We start from the raw sequence: 11,008 nt of genomic DNA on the forward strand, positions 1-11,008 counted from the left end.
ACAGGTTCACCACTCTCTGGGTGAAGAAATTCCTCCTCATTTCTGTCCTAAATGGCTTACCCCTTATCCCTAGACTGTGACCCCTGGTTCTGGACTCCCCTGCCATCAGGAACATCCTTCCTGCATCTAGTCTGTCTAGTCCTGTTAGAATTTTATAAGTTTCAATGAGATCCCCTCTCATTCTTCTAAACTCCAGCGAGTATAAGCCCAATCAACCCAATCTCTCCTCATACATCATTCCTGCCATGCCAGGTATCAGTTTGGTGAATCTTCACTGCACTCCCTCCATGGCAAGAACATCCTTCCTCAGATAAGGTGACCAAAACTGCATACAATACTCAAGATGTGGTCTCACCAAGGCCCTGTACAACTGCAGCAAGACATCCTTGCTCCTGTACTCAAACCCTCTCGCTACGAAGGCCAACATACCATTTGCCTTCTTAGCTGCCTGCTGCACCTGCATGCTTACCTTCAGTGACTGGTGCACAAAGACACCCAGGTCTCATTCCACTTCCCCTTCTCCCAATCTATTGCCGTTCAGATAATAACCTGCCTTCCTGTTTTTGCCACCAAATTGGATAACCTCACATTTATCCACATTATACTGCATCTGCCATGATTCTGCCCAATCACCCAACCTGTCGAAATCATATTGGAGTTTCTTGGCATCCTCCTCACAGCACACACGCCCACCCAACTTTGTGTCGTCTGCAAACTTGGAGATATTACATCTAGATCCCTCGTCTAGATCATTAATATATATTGTGAATAGCTGGGGTCCTAGGACCGATCCCTGTGGTACCCCACTAGTCACTGCCTGCCTGTCAAGACGAGGCCCTTCGGCCCATCGTGTCTGCACCGGCAATCAAGCCCTGTCTATTCTAATCCCATTTTCCAGCACTTGCTCCGTAGCCTTGTATGCTATGGCGCTTCAAGTGCTCATCTAAATGCTTCTTGAATGTTGTGAGGGTTCCTGCCTCTACCACCCTTTCAGGCAGTGAGTTCCAGATTCCAACCACCCTCTGGGTGAAAATGTTTTGCCTCAAATCCCTCTAAACCTCCTGCCCCTTACCTTGAAACTATGCCCCCTGGTTATTGACCCCTCTACTAAGGGGAAAAGTTCCTTTCTATCTACCCTATCTATGCCCCTCATAATTTTGTACACCTCAATCAGGTCCCTCCTCAGCCTTCTCTGCTCCAAGGAAAATAATCCCAGCCTGTCCAGTCTCTCTTCATAGCTGAAGCGCTCCAGCCCAGGTAACTTCCTGGGATCATGACATTATATGGTTAGATAACATCAAGTGAAAATGAGGAGTTATTAGAATGCAATAGGACTGGTGTAGAACTGGTATTTACTTGTTTTGTTGAAGAAGTTTCGGGTTTCTGGTTAAAAGTAGTTTACTGGAAGTGTTAATTGTTTCTGATATGGTTATGGGACTTTGTATATTGTGGTGTTATTTAGTGTTAAAGCCTTCCTTAATGTACGAACGATCGAACAAACGAACGCTCAAGTGAACGCACGCATGCGGACACAAATAATACGCATGCATACACAATGGAACTAAAAAAAAAACTTCCTGGTGAATCTCCTCTGCACCCTCTCCAATGCAATCACATCCCTCCTATAGTGTGGCAACCAGAACTGCACACAGTATTCCAGCTGTCGCCTAACTAGCGTTTTGTACAGCTCCATCATAACCTCCCTGCTCTTATATTCTATGCTTCAGCTAATGAAGGCAAGTATCCCATATGCCTTTTTAACCACCTTATCTACCTATCCTGCTGCCTTCAGGGATCTATGTACATGCACACCAAGGTCCCTCTGATCCTCTGTCGTTCCTCGGATCCTACCATTCATTGTGTATTCCCTTGTCTTGTTAGTCCTCCAAAAATGCATCACCTCACACTTTTCAGGGTTAAATTCCATTTGCCACTGTTCTGCCCATCTGACCAACCTGTCTATATCGTCCTGTAGCCTGAAGCTTCCCTCCTCGCTATTTACCACTCCACCAATTTTTGTGTCATCTGTGAACTTACTGATCATACCTCCTACATTCATATCTAAATCATTAATGTGCACTACATACAGCAAGGGACCCAGCACCGATCCTTGCGGTACACCACTGGACACAGGTTTCCAGTCACAAAAACAACCTTCGACCATCACCCTCTGCCTCCTGCCACTAAGCCAATTTTGGATCCAATGTGCCAAGTTGCCCTGAATCCCATGGGCTCTTACCTTCTTGACCAGTCTCCCATGCTGGACTTTGTCAAAAGCCTTACTGAAGTCCATGTAGACTACATCAACTGCACTACCCTCATCCACACACCTAGTCACCCCCTCAAAATATACATTCTGGAGCACGGGGGCGTGTGGGGATTGCAGCCGCCATTACTGTTGATCCTTTCAACCAACCTGTGCAGCAGCTGGGGCCTGAAAATCAGCTTCACTGCCCCTGGGCTGGGAAAGGGCGACATGAGGCAACATTCTCCCTCTTACCCCTTTCTACACTCCTTTTACAGGGTTTTAGAAGTGGAGCATTTACAGATAGGAAGCTCAGACCAAACATCACCTCAAGATCAGGCAGTGTCGCTCGATTCATCAGGACCTGAATATCATCAGCCTTTGTACATGGAAGGAGAGAGCAGCAATCGCAGCGCGGAGAAACCGCACACGTGTTCCGTGTGTGGAAAGGGATTTGTTTATCCAGTTCACCTGCGGACACACCAGCTTGTTCACTCTGATGCGAGACCATTTCAATGTCCTGACTGTGGGAAGAGCTTTAAATGTTCTGGTGATCTGAAGGGACACCAGCGAGCTCACACTGATGAGAGGCGGTTTACTTGTTCCGACTGTGGGAAAGGCTTTAAAAGCTCCGGGGATCTGACCACACACCAGCGAGCTCACACTGGGGAGAGGCCGTTCACCTGCTTTGTGTGTGGGAAGGGATTCGGTCTGTCATCCACCCTACTGACACACCAGCTTGTTCACACTGATGAGAGACCGTTTAAATGTTCTGACTGTGGGAAGAGCTTTAAAAGCTTCCCGGGGCTAAAGCGACACCAGCGCCTCCACACTGGAGAGAGGCCATTCACCTGCTCTGTGTGTGGAAAGGGATTCGCTCGATCCTCCAACCTGCTGAAACACCAGCGAGTTCACACTGGGGAGAGGCCGTTCACCTGCTCTGTGTGTGGGAAGGGATTCGCTCTCTCGCCCCCCCTGCTGGTACATCAGCAAATTCACATGGATGAGAGACCGTTTAAATGTTCGGAGTGTGGGAAGAGCTTCAAAATCTCCAATTACCTGAAGAGACACCAGTGCCTACACACTGGGGAGAGCCCGTTCACCTGCCCTGTGTGTGGGAAGGGATTCACTCAGTTATCCGCTCTAATGATACACCAGCGAGTTCACACTGGGGAGAGGCCGTTCACCTGCTCCGTGTGTGGGAAGGGATTCTCTCAGTCATGCAACCTGCGTGCACACCAGCGAGTTCACACTGGAGAGCGGCCGTTCGCCTGCTCTCTGTGTGGGAAGGGATTCATTCGGTCATCCCACCTGCTGACACACCAGCGAGCTCACACTGGGGAGCGGTCGTTCACCTGCTCTGTGTGTGGGAAGGGATTCAGTCGGTCGTGCAACCTGCTGACACACCATCGAGTTCACACCGATGAGAGACCGTTTAAATGCTCGGAGTGTGCGAAGGGCTTTAAAAGGACCAGTAACCTGCTGAGACACCAGCAAGTTCACACTGCTCTGTAGTGCGGGGGAGTGTGACCCTCTCCCCTGCACTATATTAAATATATTGGTTTAGCTATTAAGCAAAGTGGGTCTGCTCTAACTTTAAATCAACTGTCCTATTTAGAGAGTGTTACTCCAATCCCGGTTAATGGTATTGGGTCATCACAGAAAGGTGATGTTATATCTAAAGAAGACAGAGCTATTGCGAAGCTTGATTGGTCAGTTGAACTGGTTGTGCACTCGGACTAGACCAGAGGCCAGTTTTGATGTGTTGAGTTAAGTACTTCAATGGAACACCCCACAGTAGAGAATGTTTTAACGGCAAATTAAACATTACCAAAATTAAATCTGGATAAATCCGCACTTAAGTTCCCATCCTTAGGCGACCCAGTGACCATGAAGCGAGTTATCTTTAGCGATGCTTCACAGGCTGATCGTCCTGATGGCTATTCCACTGCAGCTGGTTTCATCATCTTTCTTCTGGGCGAGAATGGGAAATGTTGTCCTTTAGCTTGGGATGCTAAGAAAATAAAAAGGGTTGTTCAAAGTGCTCTGGCTGCTGCACCTTATCTGAGGAAGGATGTTCTTGCCGTGGAGGGAGTGCAGCGAAGATTCACCAGACTGATACCTGGGATGGCAGGAATGACGTATGAGGAGAGATTGGGTCAATTGGGCTTATACTCACTGGAGTTTAGAAGAATGAGAGGGGATCTCATTGAAACTTATAAAATTCTAACAGGACTAGACAGACTAGATGCAGGAAGGATGTTCCCAATGGTGGGGGAGTCCAGAACCAGGGGTCACAGTCTAAGGATAAGGGGTAAGCCATTTAGGACATAGATGAGGAGGAATTTCTTCACCGAGAGAGTGGTGAACCTGTGGAATTCTCTACCGCAGAAGGCAGTGGAGGCCAGTTCATTAAATATATTCAAGAAGGAGTTAGATATATTTCTTAAGGCTAAAGCGATCAAGGGATATGGGGAGAAGGCAGGGACAGGGTACTGAGTTTGGATGATCAGCCATGATCTCATTGAATGGCGGAGCAGGATCGAGGGGCCGAATGGCCTACTCCTGCTCCTATCTTCTATGTTTCTATGAAACACTGCCTCTTGTGGAGACAGTGGATATGGGATTGTATTTGGACATCCTGTACAGTGGGAGTACTGAAACACTGCCTCTTGTGGAGACAGTGGATACGGGATTGTATTTGGACATCCTGTACAGTGGGAGTACTGAAACACTGCCTCTTCTGGAGACAGTGGATACGGGATTGTATTTGGACATCCTGTACAGTGGGAGTACTGAAACACTGCCTCTTGTGGAGACAGTGGATACGGGATTGTATTTGGACATCCTGTACAGTGGGAGTACTGAAACACTGCCTCTTGTGGAGACAGTGGATACGGGATTGTATCTGGACATCCTGTACAGTGGGAGTACTGAAACACTGCTTCTTGTGGAGACAGTGGATACGGGATTGTATTTGGACATCCTGTACGGTGGGAGTACTGAAACACTGCCTCTTGTGGAGACAGTGGATACGGGATTGTATTTGGACATCCTGTACAGTGGGAGTACTGAAACACTACCTCTTGTGGAGACAGTGGATACGGGATTGTATTTGGACATCCTGTACAGTGGGAGTACTGAAACACTGCCTCTTGTGGAGACAGTGGATACGGGATTGTATTTGGACATCCTGTACAGTGGGAGTACTGAAACACTGCCTCTTGTGGAGACAGTGGATACGGGATTGTATCTGGACATCCTGTACAGTGGGAGTACTGAAGAAAGTCTACAAGACGAGGCTCTGGTATTCTACCCTTCACCACCTGGCTATCCGACTTTTACATGGACGAGGTTTTAATGCAGGAACCGTGGCAGCTAATCTGAGCACAGCAAGCTTCCACTAATAGCAATGTGATAATCACCAGATAATCTGTATTGCTGATGTTGTTTGAGGGATAACTATTGGCCCCAGGACATGGGGGAGAACTCCCCCCTCCACTTTTTATTTGATTTTTTTCTGCCATTCCAGTTTCACCTCCTCTATTGTGAAGGGCAGGTATGCGCTGGGATACAGCTCCACAATCATAGCAAGATTAGGGCTCATGGGGTTGGGGTAATATAGTAGTATGGATAGAGGATTGGTTAATGGACAGAAAACAGAGCGTAGGAATAAGCGGACCTTTTTCAGGTTGGCAGGCTGTAAGTAGTGGGGTGCCGCAAGGATCAGTGTTGGGGCCTCAGCGATTTACAATCCATATTAATGACCCAGATGAAGGGACCGAGTGTCATGTATCCAAGTTTGCTGACGATACAAAGCTAGGTGGGACAGTAAGCTGTGAGGAGAACACAGAGAGTCTGTAAAGGGATATAGACAGACTAAGTGAGTGGGCAGTAAGGTGGCAGATGGAGTATAATGTAGGGAAATTTGAGGTTATTCACTTTGGTAGGAAGAATAGAAAAACAGAATCTTTTTTAAATGGTGAGAAACTTTCAAATGTTGGTGTTCAGAGAGATTTGGGTGTCCTCGTGCAAGAAACACAGAAAGCTAGCGTGCAGGTACAGCAAGCAATAAGGAAGGCAAGTGACATGTTGGCCTTTATTGCAAGGGGGTTGGAGTATAAGAGTAAGGAAGTCTTGCTACAATTGTACAGGGCCTTGGTGAGACCACACCTGGAGTACTGTGCACAGTTTTGGTCTCCTTATCTAAGGAAGGATATACTTGCCTTGGAGGCGGTGCAACGAAGGTTCACTAGATTTATTCCTGGGATGAGAGAGCTGTCCGATGATGAGAGATTGTGTAGAATGGGCCGATACTCTCTGGAGTTTAGAAGAATGAGAGGTGATCTCATTGAAACATACAAGATTCTGAAGGGGATTGACAGGGTAGATGCTGAGAGGTTGTTTCCCCTGGCTGGAGTGTCTAGAACTAGGGGGCATAGTCTCAGGATAAGGGGTCGGCCATTTAAGACTGAGATGAGGAGGAATTTCTTCACTCAGAGGGTTGTCAATCTTTGGAATTCTCTGCCCCAGAGGGCTGTGAATGCTGAGTCTTTGAGTATATTCAAGGCTGAGATCGATAGATTTTTGGACTCTAGGGGAATCAAGGGATATGGAGATTGGGCGGGAAAGCGGAGTTGAGGTCGATGATCAGCCATGATCTTATTGAATGGCGGAGCAGGCTCGAGGGGCTGTATGGCCCACTCCTGGTCCTATTTCTTATGCTCTTATGATGAATGTCAGGTGAATTCTTCAAGGGAGAACCAGACCAAATACAATAAGTTGAGAGAGGAAGTGACGATGAAAATAAGATTGGCAAAGAGCGAATGAGAGTAGAATGGTGGTTAATATAAAAGGGAACCCAAAAATCTTCTACCGGCATGTAAACAGGTAGTAAGAGGCGGTGTGAGGCCTATTAGGGACAAAGAAGGTGATATATGCTTAGAGGCACAGGGCAAGGCTAGAATACTCAATGAGTACTTTGTACCGGTGTTTACTAAGAAGGTGGATGCTGATAAAATATCGGTAGAAGTGGAAAAGGTAGAAGCAATGAAAGGGGTGAACATTGATACACAGGGTGTACTAGAAAGGCTGGGTATGCTCAGAGTGGGTAAGTCACCTGGTCCAGATGGCTTGCTTCCCATGTTGCTCAGGGAATTGGGGGAGGAGATAGCGGAAGGGCTTGCCATAATTTTCCAATCTTCGCTAGATGCGGGGGAGGTGCCTGAGGACAGGAAAGTGGCAAATGTGACACCATTGTTCAAGAAAGGGTGTAAGGACAATCCTAGTAACTACAGGCCGGTCAGTTTAACATCAGTGGTGGGTAAAGTTTTAGAAACAATAATCAAGGAAAAAACTAACAGGCACTTGGAGAGGTTTAAGCTAATTAAGGAGAGCCAACATGGATTTGTAAAAGGCAGATCGTGTTTGACTAATTAAATTTTTTGATGAAGTAACAGGGAGGATTGATGAAAGGAATGCAATGGATGTTGTCTACATGGATTTTTGGAAGGCGTTTGACAAAGTAACACATAGAATGCTGGTTAACAAAATTGAGGCTCATGGAATAGGTGGGTCAGTGGCAGCTTGGATAAGGAATTGGCTTAAGGACAGAAAACAGCGAGTTGTGGTAAATGGCTGTTTTTAGACTGGAGGATGGTAGACAGTGGTGTTCCCCAAGGGTCAGTGCTGGGGTCACTGCTTTTTTTGATATATATAAATGACCTTGATATTGGAATACAGTGTAGAATTTCTAAATTAGCCGATGACACCAAACTTGGGGGTGTGGCAAACAGTGAGGATGATACCAATCGGCTGCAACAAGACATAGAAAGGCTAGCAGAATGGGCAGACAGGTGGCAGATGCAATTTAATACAGAGAAGTGTGAGGTGATGCATTTTGGCAGAAGGAACAGGGAGAGGCAATATACACTTAATGGCACAGTTTTAAAGAGTGTGCAGGGACAGAGGGATCTGGGAGTTAATGTGCATAGGTCCCTGAAGGTGGCGGGACATATTGAGAGACTGGTTAGCAAAGTGTTGTAGAGTGTATTAAGTGACACTCGACGCGAGGTTTCAGATCGATATTCAAGTTGTCTTTATTACGCCGGCTGGGACCCAGTCTCTCACCAACAGACTTCTCCAACTTGTTACAGTGTATACTATAGATATGTGAAGAGAAAAAGATTGGTGAAGTCAAGCATAGGTCCCTTGCAGACAGATTCAGGGGAATTTATAATGGGGAACAAAGAAATGGCTAACCAATTAAATACATACTTTGGTTCTGTCTTCACAAAGGAGGAAACAAATAACTTCCCAGAGATGTCGGGAAACATAGGGTCTAATGAGAGGGAGGAACTGAATGAAATCAGTATTTGTAGGGAAATGGTGTTAGGGAAATTGACGAGATTGAAGGCCGATAAATCCCCAGGGCTTGATAATCTACATCCTAGGGTACTTAAGGAAGTGGCCCTAGAAATAGTAGATGCATTGCTGGTCATCTTCCAAAATTCTATAGACTCTGGAACAGTTCCCATGGATTGGAGGGTAGCTAATGTAACCCCACTATTTAAAAAAGGTGGTAGAGAGAAAACGGGGAATTACAGACCGGTATGCATGACATCGGTAGTGGGGGAAAATGCTAGAGTCCATTATAAAAGATGTAATAGCAGAGCACTTGGAAAACAGTGACAGGATCGGACAAAGTCAACATGGATTTACAAAAGGTAAATCATGCTTGACTAATCTACTGGAATTTTCTGAGGATGTAACTGGTAGAATAGATAAGAGAAAACCAGTGGATGTGGTGTATTTGGACTTTCAGAAGGCTTTCGATAAGGTCCCGCATAAGAGACTAGCGTGCAAAGTTAAAGCACATGGGGTTGGGAGTAAGTTACTGACTTGGATAGAAAACTGGTTGGCAGACAGGAAGCAAAGAGTTGGAATAAACAGGTCTTTTTCCGAGTGGCAGGCAGTGACTAGTGGGGTAAAGCACGGATCGGTGCTAGGTCCCCAGTTATTCACAATGGGGCAGAAATTCGGGTCGGGGGCTTGCCGCGCGTGCAAGCCCCCAATCTGCACTTACCCGACGCGCCTGCCGTTCACCTCCAGGGACGCCTGGAATTCCTGTTTGAAAGAGAAGAATCCCGGGCAGCGTCTGGCGTCACGCCGCCCAGGAGTGCAGCCAGCACGAAGCCTGTAGCGCGCAGTGCAAGTGAGACACGCCCCTTGAGGTCTCAGTTTAATAGGACACGCCCCCAATGTTTCTCACAAGCTGAAAAGTATTTTTACATGGAGAGCAGCATTTCAAATAGGTTTTTGGTATTTTTATGAAGCTTTTGGTAACTTTTATAAACTTTTATAAACGTTTACATTATTTTGAAGAATCTGAAGTAGTTTTAAACAGAATTAAAGCAATTTAAAGACTTTTAAAAGCCCTGAAAGAATTTTTTTCATTCCATTTATTTATTTTGCAATGTCGTCGTCATACGTGTCTTCACACTGTTCCCTTTGGGGAACTGTATGAAGTGGTGAAAGGATTTATGGCCGTGATTAACGCTCATTCCGTGACTGTAACCATCTTTGAACCAGCCATTAGGGTGGTTAGTCCTATGACGGGAGGGTTTTACGGGCTCCCACAAGCTATACGAGGAGGGGGGGCCACCCACACCCACGGATGCAAATATCCCACTGGATGTCAACCCAGAATTTAGAGCCGGAGCTCCGACTCCACTTGCCGGGACTGTCTGGAGCGGGGTTCGAAACCCTACCCCGTCTGGCCCAGCGGCGGGGATCCTACCGCTACGCCAAAGGCCCACTCTGATTAGCAACGTGAAATGGCTGGAATGAGCACAATTCACAGCATTAAAAGAACTCACAATTGAACTGATGACCTCAGCAATCTCCTCAACGAGGTGGAGGCGCAGCGCCTGCTCATCATTGGTAATGAGAAGTCAAAGGCGCCGCAAAAAGGACAGATGATAGCTTGGTCTTTCAAGTGGCAGCATAGGGCTCCAGTCACGGGGAGGGAAAAGGTGCAGGAAACGTATGGGTGTCACCTTTTGCGCGGAGTGGGCCTTTTGCGTAGTGGTAAGCATCCCCGCCGCTGGGCCAGAAGGAGTAAGGTTTCGAACCCCGCTCCAGACAGTCCCGGCAAGTGGAGTCGGAGCTCCAACTATAAATTCTGGGTGGACATCCAGCAGGATACTTGCGTCCGCGGGTGTGGGTGGCCCCCCCCCTCAGATGGGTTGTGGGAGCCCGTAAAACCCTCACGCCATAGGACTAACCACCCTAATGGCTGGTATGAAGATGGTTGTGGTCACAGAAGGAGCGTTAACGTGGCCAGAAATCCTTCCACCACTTCATACAGTTCCCGAAAGGGAACAGTGTGAGGATACGTACGACGATGACCTCTTGCGCAATGCACCTCCTTGGACTCTCAGTCGCAGATGCGAGGGGGCAAATCGTGCAATTGTTAAATTTTTCATTTTATTGACATGTCAAATGTTGGCCCAGTAATTCCGTTCCAAACGCGTGAGTACGGTCGGGGTACTCGCGCGTCTGGCCGGAGGAAATGCCGGTTTTCAGCATGCACAGCGCATGCGGGGAAAACCGGCATTTCCTGTCCTCTGAACGAAGGGGTTCAGAGGCAGAATGCGTGCGACTGCACAGGCAGCGCGTGCGCAATGAACTTCGTCGATTTCATTCATGGATTCAGTGAGGTTAAGTCCTTACAACTTACACATGAAAAAAGCATGAGTACAG

The sequence above is a fragment of the Somniosus microcephalus genome, unplaced genomic scaffold (genome assembly GCF_052327205.1).
Source record: "Somniosus microcephalus isolate GS21.2 unplaced genomic scaffold, FLI_Smic_1.0 scaffold64, whole genome shotgun sequence".
In the NCBI taxonomy this organism is placed as follows: Eukaryota; Metazoa; Chordata; class Chondrichthyes; order Squaliformes; family Somniosidae; genus Somniosus; species Somniosus microcephalus.